We start from the raw sequence: 11,873 nt of genomic DNA on the forward strand, positions 1-11,873 counted from the left end.
CCTGCTTCTGTCTACCCAGTTGGGTCTCTTCCTCTTCAAGACCGTTGGTCCCACCCGTCTGTCTATTGGGTAAGTGCTGTGCGAGGTGAGGTGAGGCGCACTGAGCTCCTCTGTTTTAGCCGCTGGATAAAGGCTTGCCTCGCTCGGTCAGAGTTGGTACTTGGACGCGCGTGGCCCTGTTCCGCTGCAAATGGCCCCTATCCACGCTGGTCCATACATGTCAGTGGGGTGGCTGTATCCTGTTGGGTTTGCTTAGGAGTTACAGCGCCTGCAACCACTGTTGCTGGCAGGGACGCGCGTGCCTCTCTCTCCTTCCCCATCAAGACTCGCTTCGCCCAATCCCCGCCTCTTCGTCCGTCTCCACAGGCCATCGTCAGCCGCCGCCGTCGCCCGTCATTGTCTTCATCACTGCCTGCTTGTCATTGTCGGTTAGGGGGTAAGGATTTGCCTCCCCTTCCAACAAATCGATTTCGTTCTTCCAGTGCCAGCATTATGCGCTGATTTGTTACCGCCAAGGTCCAGGTTCCCACGCTCACGGTGAAGAGGCTATGGCAAAGGGCATGCAGAGGAGCAGCAGGGCTCACTGAGGGGGAGAGGGCGTTACAAAGGGGAGCCGTGAAGGAGGAGGGGCCGCGGCAGCAGCAGCTCGCGATGGCGGAGAAGATTCCGTGGCGGTGAAGCGGAGCTTGCATATGTGCGGACCGCACTCCGCAGGAGAGCGTGCGCCGCCGGCAAGGCTGCGCCCACGTCGCTGAAGTAGCAGGGGAAGCCGAAGGAGGGGGCGCGGCATCCCATGGCCGCGGTAGCCGGCGGGGCGACCCACGTCGCTGAAGTAGCAGGGGAAGCCGAACGAGGGCGCACGGCATCCTGTGGCCACGATAGCCGGCGGGGCGACGCGGCATCGCTGACTCTACATCCACCGCCGTCCCTTTGAGTCTCGCGTGGTGGCCTGCAGGGTGACAGGAGGAGGGGCACGGGTTGCTGCTCATGGCACTGCTGCGCCCAGGCTCTTCCTCCTCGACAAGTCTAGGTGAGAGCCACCAGCCCCCGCACTTCTCCACCCCCGTTGCTTTTCCTGTTACGACCCTGCGCCGCTGTTGTGCTCCTTCTCTACCTCCACCATAGCTCTCGACAGGAGCACGCTACCGGCTGCAGCAGCCCTCCCCACTCTCTCTCGATTTGATCCCCATAATTCTCATATTTATTTGTGTGGAATCTGCTTTATCTACGCCTGCTATGTGTTCGACAAAAATCCAAGCAAGCTGAGGGGAAGATTTTGTGCTTTGTTTTGTACTCAGTTATTTCATATTTCCCTGAAATTTATCTCCAATGAACTGAAATTGTTTGGCATCCATTTTTTTTCCTGCAGGTCATTCCTCATCTCATCTGACCGCACTCATGCCACATAACCTGGTGAGCTTACTCTTTAGTCAGTTCTATGTACCAGTTCTGTAGCTTTATTCACTGAACTGAGAGATGGTGTTTGCGCTCAGTTAGATGATGCTTGCTCGATTTTGAGCATGCTGGTTGCAGTAATCAATCTATTTGATATGGGGCCTATAAGCTATCCTTGGTTGATGTTTGGTTACAAATCCTGGAGCTATTTTTGATGTATTGAGAGACATTTGTTAGAAAAAATATTACCCATTATCACCTTATTTGGCTATAATTCATCTTTGCCATTAGTTCTGTTAGTAAAATGGACTGAGAATGTTTGTGTATTTTTTATGCCTTGGCATCTTGCAGCTACAGCCGCGCGCTGTGTGTGGCGAGGGATTACTTCTCCTGTGCAGTAATACCCTTTTTGGAGTGTCCCATGTTTGCAACTATCCTTATCTGCAGAGAAAAACAAAGGGACAAACAAAGTAAGCTGAAATGTCTTATCCACTTGGCTATGGTTTTTTGTACTGATGTGATTTGGCTTGACTGAATTAACTATTTTCTGTATGCCCACTTTTGTGTCTCATGTGCTGTTTAGATGTTGAGGGCCGTTCTTTCATATGTAGGTCCGGATGCAAGGTGCAAGGCAGGAAAGGCGGTAGTAGGTCGAGAGAAGTGTAGAAGAGGGTTCCTCCAGGCTCCGTCCATGTACGGTGTCGGTCCGATGCCTCGGGTATATTTCTGCTCTTCCTTCATTTCTTCATCTTCAGTTGATGAATCATCCCTCTGCTGTCTTATTGAAGGCATGTGGCAATGTCGGGGACCAGCGAGGAAGATGCTGGTGTACATCCTTTGGAATAAAGTTGAAGTAAGCTCTAAGCACCACGGAGCCTACCACGCACGCCATCTTGTTTATAGTGCAGATAATCTATAAACTACTGTTTAGGAAAGGATTTATAGTGTAAGTAAACTATACAGCCAAATGATTGTTCCAGAAATTCAAATTTGCATTTGCACATGTAGAAGAGCATCATAGATTTTTGGACTTGGTGTTACAAAAAATGGTTTGATTTGTGTACTATAAAGGTAATGGAACACCAAATTTCACCTATATGGGTTTAATGATAGATAATTGTTAGAGTAGTTTTGCCATGTTTGACATTTCCTAAAAGGGAATATCATATCAGGTAAACCTTGAAAACAAGAGAAATGGTGGTATTTTCTACTGTAGGTCTCAATTTACTGAAAAATGCAGTCTTCATTTCTGAGTTATATGTTTGTTGTTCTTGCTTTCTTCCAGGTCTCTGATATAACGGTTCAGAATAAATATCCAATGAAGATGATGCGTGACGAACAGCATGGTGATGATCCATAAAGCCCTACATTGTTCTTTTGCTCGCTGGTGAATTTACTACTTTCTGATTGCATGCCAAGTAGCCGAGCAGACACTTTCTTCGTAGATTAGTTGTTTAGTTTCATATACTCAATGCTTTGTCGAGTGTGGTGTCATTGCAACAGCAGAGCTCAAACATCCTTCAAAGTATGTCTCAGGTTTAAGAATGCTAAGCCCAGCAGTCTATAATGCATATATAAAAGATGGAAACTACACAATCATATCCTTAGAGTGCATAAATATCATCTATGCTGTTGGGAATTATAATGAAATATTGATAACTGAATGAATACTCTTGTTAACTCACCGGGTGATGGAATTAAATTGAAGAGACATATTCTGAAAATCAAAATTATTTCTGAGTTTGTATTCTACTCGTACACATCTTCATATCCACCAGCACATTCAAATTCTATATATGCATGGAGTAGCAATACGATTGGTCAAAATAAAAAGACAGGATGCTGCTTTGCAGAAAGTGGTCGTCAAGTAATTATTCTGCTGTTGGAAATCGCCCACGATCGATCACAATTCACATCAAGTCGACGAACATGACACACAAAAACTTTTGGCCAGAGGCACGTGCCATGTCTTGTTCTTCTCTTTATTTCTTTTCTATTTTCTCCACACGATTACAAAACTCATGCAGCTTCATGTGTGTGTGTGTGTGTGTCTATACACACACGCGCGCGCGTGAAGCCAATAACTGAACCGAGTAGTGGAATATTGTTGGTGCAAATAAATGTTCTTTGAGTTTAGATGATGCATGGATAAATAACTGAACCGAGTAGTGGAATATTGTTGGTGCAAATAAATGTTCTTTGAGTTTAGATGATGCATGGATAAATAACTCTATGTGATGATTTATTTGCCGGCACTGATTACATTCCCCATGCGTTGTTGACGTTCCCACCCTTTGCCCTGCTAATTCACGAATTAGGTTTCAGACCCGATAGCTTGTTATGCTGTGTTGCAATTAAACAGAAGTATGGATCTAGGAAATTCATGACTAGCTATTGGTCTTCCTTTCAGCAGTAGAGAGATGCCTGGTCAGCAGATATATGTGTCTGAAACCTTTGCATGGTGTACATGCTATACTATGTAATAAATAAAAGGTAGTTAAATTTTTTATTATGCTGCTAAGATACCCAATCAGACTGATTATACATACACCCAAAACAATTTATTATAGTCTGAACTATGAAACTATACTCAAGAGGAAAGGTTATACATCAATCCTTTCTGCAGATTTCTTATCAGCTCATTCTGTCCTGTATGATTATTTTATGCCAAGCAAATTGCTAGATATATTCATACTCTCCGTTTAACCATAACATCAAGAACACCCAAAAATTAGCAATCCTAACAGGTCTGCTGCTTGCGGGCAGAAAGTAACTATCAAGGAAGAAGAGTTAGATGCTAGCGACATACCTGTCGAAGATATTGGCGGTAAGCATGTGTCGTACAGGTTATTTAAGCTTTCCCTTAAGCCATTCTTAGCCAACCCCGTGCAGTCCATGCGCTATGCATAAGAACCACAGATCGCTCAAGCAGCGTCGAAGCCTGCCTGTGACTGTTCCAAATGCATGCTTATCAATCCAGGTCCGACTTCTGTTCCACCAGTCTACTTCAAAATGTTAGACATCCAACAGTTACAGACAGTGGCGGAGCTAGACAAAAATGTTTGGGGGGGCCAAAAGACAAAAAAATCTGTAGTGAGCAAGTCTACTTAGAGTTCTCGCAAAGAAAATACTGCTACTGAGAGAACAATTTATAATGTGTATCCTCCAATTCAATCAACCACTAACCAAGTGAGAGAGAAAATTGTAGTGCTATCACACACACAAAAAAACCACTTTATAATGTCGTCGTCACCGGACGCTCGTATACGACGAACAAAGCTGGCTAGCTGCTTGATGTATTCCGCCGCCGGACGCTCGTATACCACGCAACCAAGACACGCGCACTCGACACAGAAGACTCGATGGGTTATAGCAGCAGGAGCTGGTCGTTCCTGAGATTTTTTTATTGCTTTGATCTGGGTTATTAATTACAAGGGGTAGATTACATTGTATATTTATAATAGTCCAAGCCTAGCTACACCTAACCTGATTGGTGATTGATTCCAAACCGTGCCGGACTGGAATAACACATCGTGGTTAACTCTAACAAGTCTAAGCCGCCGAACTGTCTGCAGGGGCCAGTAGTACGTATAGTAGTTAGAAAATTGTTTGGGCTGGGGGGGCCACGGCCCCCTCAGCTCACAACGTAGCTCCGCTGTTGGTTACAGATGTTCACGCTGCTTACTTCCTACCTTACTGCTTCATTGTTTTATTACAAAAGCCAGCTCTGAGGCAAAAACTTGAACACAGAGCTTCACACAGCAATGTTTGCCTCAGCAACAACGCCACAGGTAAATACATAGCCGGAAAAGAAAAGTTGTTTGCAATTGTTCATATACCTTAGTTTCCTATTCCTGACTCTCTTTGTTCAGAACCGGACCATCGATGGAAAAGGGTCCATTTAGCTGATGGGGAATACATTGTCCATGGGAAAAACCTGGCTTCCTTTATGTAACTTGTGTCGCTTTGGAAACATAATAAACACTATGAATTTCGTGGTGAGAACTACATAGATGAAAGATGAGCTGAGTGACCATTGTATATGGGGAAACAGTGTGACCCTATACACACGCCATGTATAAGATCAATGTAAATGAGCTGCATGACCTGCCTTCGTACCTTTCTTTGTACATCGTTAGTCCTTTTGGGCTATCATGCTACCATGACTCAAGTATAAACCATTATGTATAAAGATACTATCTAAGTATCCATTTACATGGTGTTTAAGTCCACTACAGATCCAATGTAGGTTTGATATTATCTTGCCTGGCCTCATGCAAATCTTTCTTGCATAACAGGATATACCTATTCAGTGATTTCGCTCCTCTTTATTGAACTTTTATTGTTTCTTGCTCAACTATATAGGTTATGATAAATATCGTCGCGTGGCTTATGGAAGGAGCTGCTGACAGGACTATCTTAACAACAAACTTGACGGAGTTCTTCACATAGCAAACATAGATGAAGGAACGATGTATGCCTTCACCTTTAGGCGCAAGGCAAAGCGCCTCCGCCTCTAACCATTCACTCCATATGAGGACACCATCATAAACCTTCAGTGTCACCTATATACAGCTTGTGTACAGGACTTCATGTTTATAATGCTCCTATGCTATCTCCACATTGGTTTGTCTTTCCTTATGGATTACCTCTTAGTATAGATATTATAGATCGTTCATTTGAACTACTATAAGTATCAGCGAAGATAGATAAGCCTATATTTCTCTCTTCCTTAAGGTGCCCTGCAATAGTCACATAATGCACGGTTCTAACTGGCTTTTTGCGCCATGGGCGCAACGGGTCATCTAGTATATATAAATGATGGTTTCTCAGCTCCGTCGAGGACGTTCACATTGAGCTTTTTCCCTTTCTTGTTTGTTGTCGAATAATTGAGCCCCTCGTTGTGATTTTTCCGGAACTATGGAGTACGATCTTTCTTAGGTAATGTAGTCTTGGTTCTTATTTTCACGTATGCTTCATCGTCATAGTCATCTTCCCTCATTGGGTTGCTGTATTGGTCGTAGTCTTCCTCGTTGGCGACTCTATCCATTCCGATGATGCTCCTTTTGCCTCTTCTCGCGACAACACGGTTGGGATTGGTCGGGTCGGTTATGAAGAAGCATTGTGTCACGTGCTTAGCGTGAACCCATGGCTCAGTTTCGGTGATGATGTTAACGTTCATGGTAGTGCTCTTCGCGTCAGGTATAGACATGGTAGTGAAATACTTGTTTTCTCTTACGACGTCCTTACCCCATATGACACAGAACATCGTTCATGGTAGTGCTCTTCGTGTCAGGTATAGACATGGTAGTGAAATACTTGTTTTCTCTTACGACGTCCTTACCCCATATGACACAGAACATCGTCGCATCGTGCATTCCAGCGTAGTCAAGCTCCCAGATCTCTTCGACCCTTCCGTGGAATCTTTCAGTTGTGCCGTTGGCGTCGGTCACGCATTCAATCATCACCCTTGAGTTCTAGTAATCAATGTCCATGTCTTTGGCCTCCATGTAGAACGTGTACCCGTATGCGTGATAGGTCGCGAGTTTGGGCGCGGGGCCATGTGCTAAGGCGTGTATGAGCAATCCGTCTGAACTGCCCTCTTCCGAGGTATTAGCAAGAACTTGCTCTTTGAACCAACGCAAGAAAGTGGCATTGTGCTCTATAGTAACTTCGTCGTCTGTTTTGCGCATCCCCTTATCGCGGCATTTCTTTACGATGGTTCCTTTGTGCAGTGTCACATAAGCATCTACCACATCTAGGGATGGACGATATTATCAACAGAGCTTGTAAAATAGACTATGCGGGTGAGGCAATCTTGGAATATTTACTTTCATTACCAGATCAGGAACTATGTATTATGGGCACTCGTAATGTGCGTGACATGATTGTCATATCAGCCTGGTACTTGTGGTGGGAAAGGCGCAAATTGGTACACAATGAGACTACTCAGAATGCACAACAGATATCCATGGGGATACGCGCTCTCGCTGTCAATTTTGTTAATGCCTCCTCGCCCAAGGCTTCCATGAAAAGAGGAGGATGGTCTAACCCCCCAACGGGATTTGTTAAACTTAACGTTGATGCTTCTTTTGACCACGACCTTCTCAGGGGTACGATCGGGGCTGTCTTAAGAGATGACAAAGGTAGGTTCATCAGTGGGGGAAATGGTAAGATTGACCGGTGTGCAGATGTGTTGATGGCTGAAGCTTTGGCGTTAAAATTTGGCCTATCGCTTGCGCAAAGGACGGGTTGTAATCGCATAATTATTAACTCGGATAATATGAAGGTGATCGAGACCATGAACGAAGGAGGACGATCGTCGGGGGCAGCTGCTGCAATTTTTGATGACTGTTTTCACTTAGCTTGCGATTTACCTATTTCTAGATTCGAGCATTGTAATAGAGAAGCAAATAAAGTTGCTCATGAACTTGCCAAGTTGGCTAGATTTTCTTTCATTTCTGATTGGTTTGAGGAACCACATAATGCAATTGTACCAATCCTCATAAACGATGTAATGATTATTTCTAATGAATAAAGCTTGAACTTTCTTTCAAAAAAAGGTGTTGTAGCACTAGTAAGTTAGCCCTGTCAAAGTCATTCCGTCGGTCCGAGTAGTCCACGTGCAATTCCCTCCAGCCGTTGTTGTGACCTCCTCCGAGCCACCCATGGTGCTTCTTAACGGGCAAGCCAACAATAGGGTCTCCGACACCTATATAATTCTTGCAAAAGGAGATGCACTCTTGCGTCAGATACCCCTGGATGATGCTCCCATTGGGACGGGACATGTTACGAATGAATCCTTTGATGACCCCATTCATCCTCTCGAACGACATCATGTTATGAAGGAATGTCAGCCCGAGGTCAATGATGTCGTCCGCAATGTGGACACACAGATGCACCGTGAAGTCAAAGAACGCGGGCGGGAAGTATATCTCAAGCTCACATAGTATGACAACGATCTCTTCCTGTAGCCTTCGGAGCTGCTTCTTCACACTAATGGACTTTCGAGAGATAACGTCGAAGAAGTTGCAGAGACCAGTAAGCGTGTCATGGACGTGCTTCTCCATTATCCCTCTAATGGCAACCAGGAGTATCTGCATCATCATCATGTGACAGTCATGAGACTTCATCCGCTGAACCTTTTCTTCTTGGTGTCTAGAAATCTGCTTATCTTCCCACAGTAACCGGAACTGACTTTGATTCCCGTAAAACACCTGATGAATTGATCGATCTCCTTAGCACTTAAGGTGAAGCAAGAAGGGGGCAATAATTCTCCTCCTTCTTGTTGACTTTTCTGCCCCTTCCCCCGCCTCCGTCCCCGTCTGCTCCGTCAACTTTTTACGGTGGAGATCTATCCCGATCTCTAGATCTTCCAAGTCTTTCCTTGCCTTCAGCCCATACTTGGTCTTCTTCGGCATGTTCATTAGTGTGCCAAGCAAGCTCTCGAGGATATTCTTCATGATATGCATTTGATCAAGGCAATGAGGTGTGTCGTGATTGGGCCAGTACTGCAAATCCCAAAAAAAAGATGTCGTTTTCCAAATCTTCAACAGCGGCTCCGGCGCCTTTTTCATCTTTCCCGGCACAGGGCATTGTTCCAGTTTTTCAACAGCTCATTGACTTTGGCGCCGTTCCTCTTACGTAGGGGAAGGAGGGGGAGAGGGGGGGGGGGTGAAAAGGTGGCACCAGCCGCACCTGGCAGTAGCGCTGTTTTCTAGACAACGCTACTGCTATGGTGCATATATAGTAGTAGCGCTTTTCAGGAGCACCGCTACTACTAAGTGGGGCCCATTAGCAGTAGCGATGTTGTCAAACCAAGCGCTACTGCGAAAATCTTAGCAGTAGCACTTTATTTTGGGCCGTGTTGCTATTACATTTAGCGTCGGTGGGCTCGTTGGGCCTCACTGATCAGTAGCGCTTTTTTCATTTGCAGTGCTATTGCTAAAGCATTACTTGTAGCGATGCCCGAGACTAGCGCTACTGCTAATTAGCAGCAGTGCGTGTTATTTTTCAGCGCTACTACTGATGTCCTCCTATAAGCATTTCCCTGGTAGTGTACACTACAATGGAGACTTGCGATCTCGGGGTTTTCTCAGTAAAGTATATGAATATAGATTTGATAAACTCTGGTTCAATCCCAAAGTCGCTTCACATTTGGAAATTAAGGTATCTTTAAAGATGAAAGTTTTCATGTGATTTTTTCACAAGAAAGTGATTTGACTAAAGATAATTTGGCAAAGCGTAGTTGGGAGTGTAGTAAACAGTGTTGCTTTTGTGATCAGGATGAATCAATCCAACATCTGTTTCTCGAATGCCCACTAGCCAAGTCATTGTGCCGCACAGTGCATGTGACCTTTAGTGTCAGTCCTCCTAATATCATAATCATTTTATTTGGGACTTTGTTAAACATGATAGAGCCTAAATTAGCGGCGCATATTCGAGTTGAAGTGTGTATATTACTTTGGGTCATATGGAACTATCAGAATGATGTAATTTTTAACATACAAAACATCACCAACTTTTTGCAAGTCATCTGAGCAACTGGCAGGATCACGTGGTCGTTACTCAGCCATGAGAAAGTCAATGACATATGGCTACAACCGGTTTAGATGGCGGTTCAACAATGAGATAGCTGTGGAGTCCTATTTTTGCCGGTTGTGGCCTTGTTTTCTTTTTCATCTCACTTTGAGTTCTTACTAGTGGCTGGGGCCCATCATCGTGGGCCGCTTAAGAGGAAGATATGCGCACCTCATCATCATGTTAAAAAGTTTAAAAAATATTTTCGCATCACGTGAACATCACAACCATCTTAAAAGGACAAAGAAAAAGCTTAGAAAAACTTTTCTCGAAAGTCTCCTTACCATTTAAAAAACTCTATAAACACTTTCTCACCGTAAACAACCAGCATGCGTCACATGGCGTAGCTGGTTGGCTACCATTCTAACACCTCTTAATGGGTTTAATTTTTTTTGAAAGATCTAGCCCTGGCTGGCATTGATTTCATTAGCAGAGAGAAGGCAGGAAACAAGCTTGATCAAGTGATCGATGGGGTGAAAAAGAAAAGGTACAAGTGGCCAGCCCAGCAGCTATGCTGGCACTGATAGTATCGGGATATCTCTCACGGCACATCCCCGAAGGGGTGCTCTATGAAGGCTGCTCCGGCGATCCTCCATTGCTCCATGTCGCGACGGCACGCTTCGATAATGGTGCTAGAGAACGGCATCTTGCCGCGGAAGGTGCATGCATTACGCTCAAGCCATATGTGCCAGACAATGAGCGCAAGAATTGATCTGGTGCCCTTCCTGTCTGCTGGGTTTGCCGCGTCCGTGATTAGTCTCACTCTTTCCGTCGTCGTCGTTCCGGAGCTCCAGGTATCTTGTGCCAGGGAGTGACAGCCCCGCCATGACACCGCCGTTGTCCAGGCCTGGATAGCAATCGGGCATTCTCAGAAAAGGTGGGAGGAGGACTCCAAACTTCGCAGACAGAGTTGGCAGAAGTAACTGTTCTCCCAGCCACGCCGCTGCAGGCGATCGTTGCACCATAGCTTGTCGAGGTGGAGCATCCACAGGAACATCTTGAGCTTCCCAGGTGCCCAGATACGCCAGACGTTTTTGGAGGGGAAGGGTGCCATTGGCGCCTGGAACTGAGCCGCGTAGGCGGAGCGAGCGGAGTAGCTCCCAGAGGTGGTAGCAGTCCAGCGGATTGTGTCGTTGAGGTCGTCGTTTATGATGTTGCCCGCTCTCCGAATCGCCCTTGCTAGCTGGAGTACAGAGGGTGCAATGCTACTGGTTTCCCCGTGGCGGAGATCAAGGATCCATCGCCCGTCGAGCAACGCGTCCCGGACGGAGCTGTTCTTGCGGATGGAGCTGGCGAAGAGGGTGGGGTAGTCCAGCCGGATTGGCCTGCCGTCAAGCCATGGGCTTGACCAGAAGGACGTCGTCCTGCCGCCCCCGATGGTGACCACCGTGTTGGCAGCGAAGAGAGCCTGGTACGGCAGGTTGCATGGCGTGCCCATGCCGACCCATGGCCGCTCTGGATGGGTCCAGGAGAGCCAGAGCCAGCGCAGACGGAGGGCGCGCGCGAATTTGTCCAAGTCATGTATGCCGAGGCCCCCGTGGGATTCTGGCGTGGTGACCGTGCTCCATGCTACCTTACACTTTCCGCGGACGATCACCCTACGGCCGGCGATATGCATTAGTCTGCCTTTTCAACCAGCGAGGCGCGCACGAATCCTATCTAGGATGAACTGCAGGTGGACTAGACGAATCCTACTGGTAGTGTTTGGGAGGCCCAGGTACATGATTGGTAGTGACGCCATGATGCCGCCAAAGTTTTGCAAGATGGAACCAAGGTCGAGGGCGCTGCAGCTAATCGGCACTGCCGAGGATTTGGCCAAGTTGACGTGCAGGCCCGTGGCCTTGCCGAAAAGATGCAGGATGCCGAGCAGAGTATCTATCTCCGTCCTTGTGGGGTTG

General features: G+C 46.2%; 1 long non-coding RNA gene across 11 annotated transcripts; it reads left to right on the forward strand.

Moving 5' to 3' along the window:
- The first annotated feature begins 291 nt into the window (after positions 1-291).
- On the forward strand, positions 292-6,016 carry LOC119354187. Of its 11 annotated transcripts, none has more exons than XR_005170695.1 (8): positions 294-436; positions 517-1,030; positions 1,370-1,413; positions 1,747-1,865; positions 2,007-2,113; positions 2,184-2,248; positions 2,681-4,375; positions 5,117-5,616. It is a non-coding gene; the product is annotated as an uncharacterized LOC119354187 (long non-coding RNA). The 11 variants fall into 11 exon arrangements; XR_005170694.1 differs by having other exon boundaries at positions 523-1,030; XR_005170699.1 differs by adding an exon at positions 5,761-6,016 and having other exon boundaries at positions 296-1,030; positions 5,117-5,186.
- The last annotated feature ends 5,857 nt before the right edge of the window (positions 6,017-11,873 follow it).

Source organism: Triticum dicoccoides, chromosome 2A, assembly GCF_002162155.2.
Source record: "Triticum dicoccoides isolate Atlit2015 ecotype Zavitan chromosome 2A, WEW_v2.0, whole genome shotgun sequence".
NCBI classification, from domain to species: domain Eukaryota; kingdom Viridiplantae; phylum Streptophyta; class Magnoliopsida; order Poales; family Poaceae; genus Triticum; species Triticum dicoccoides.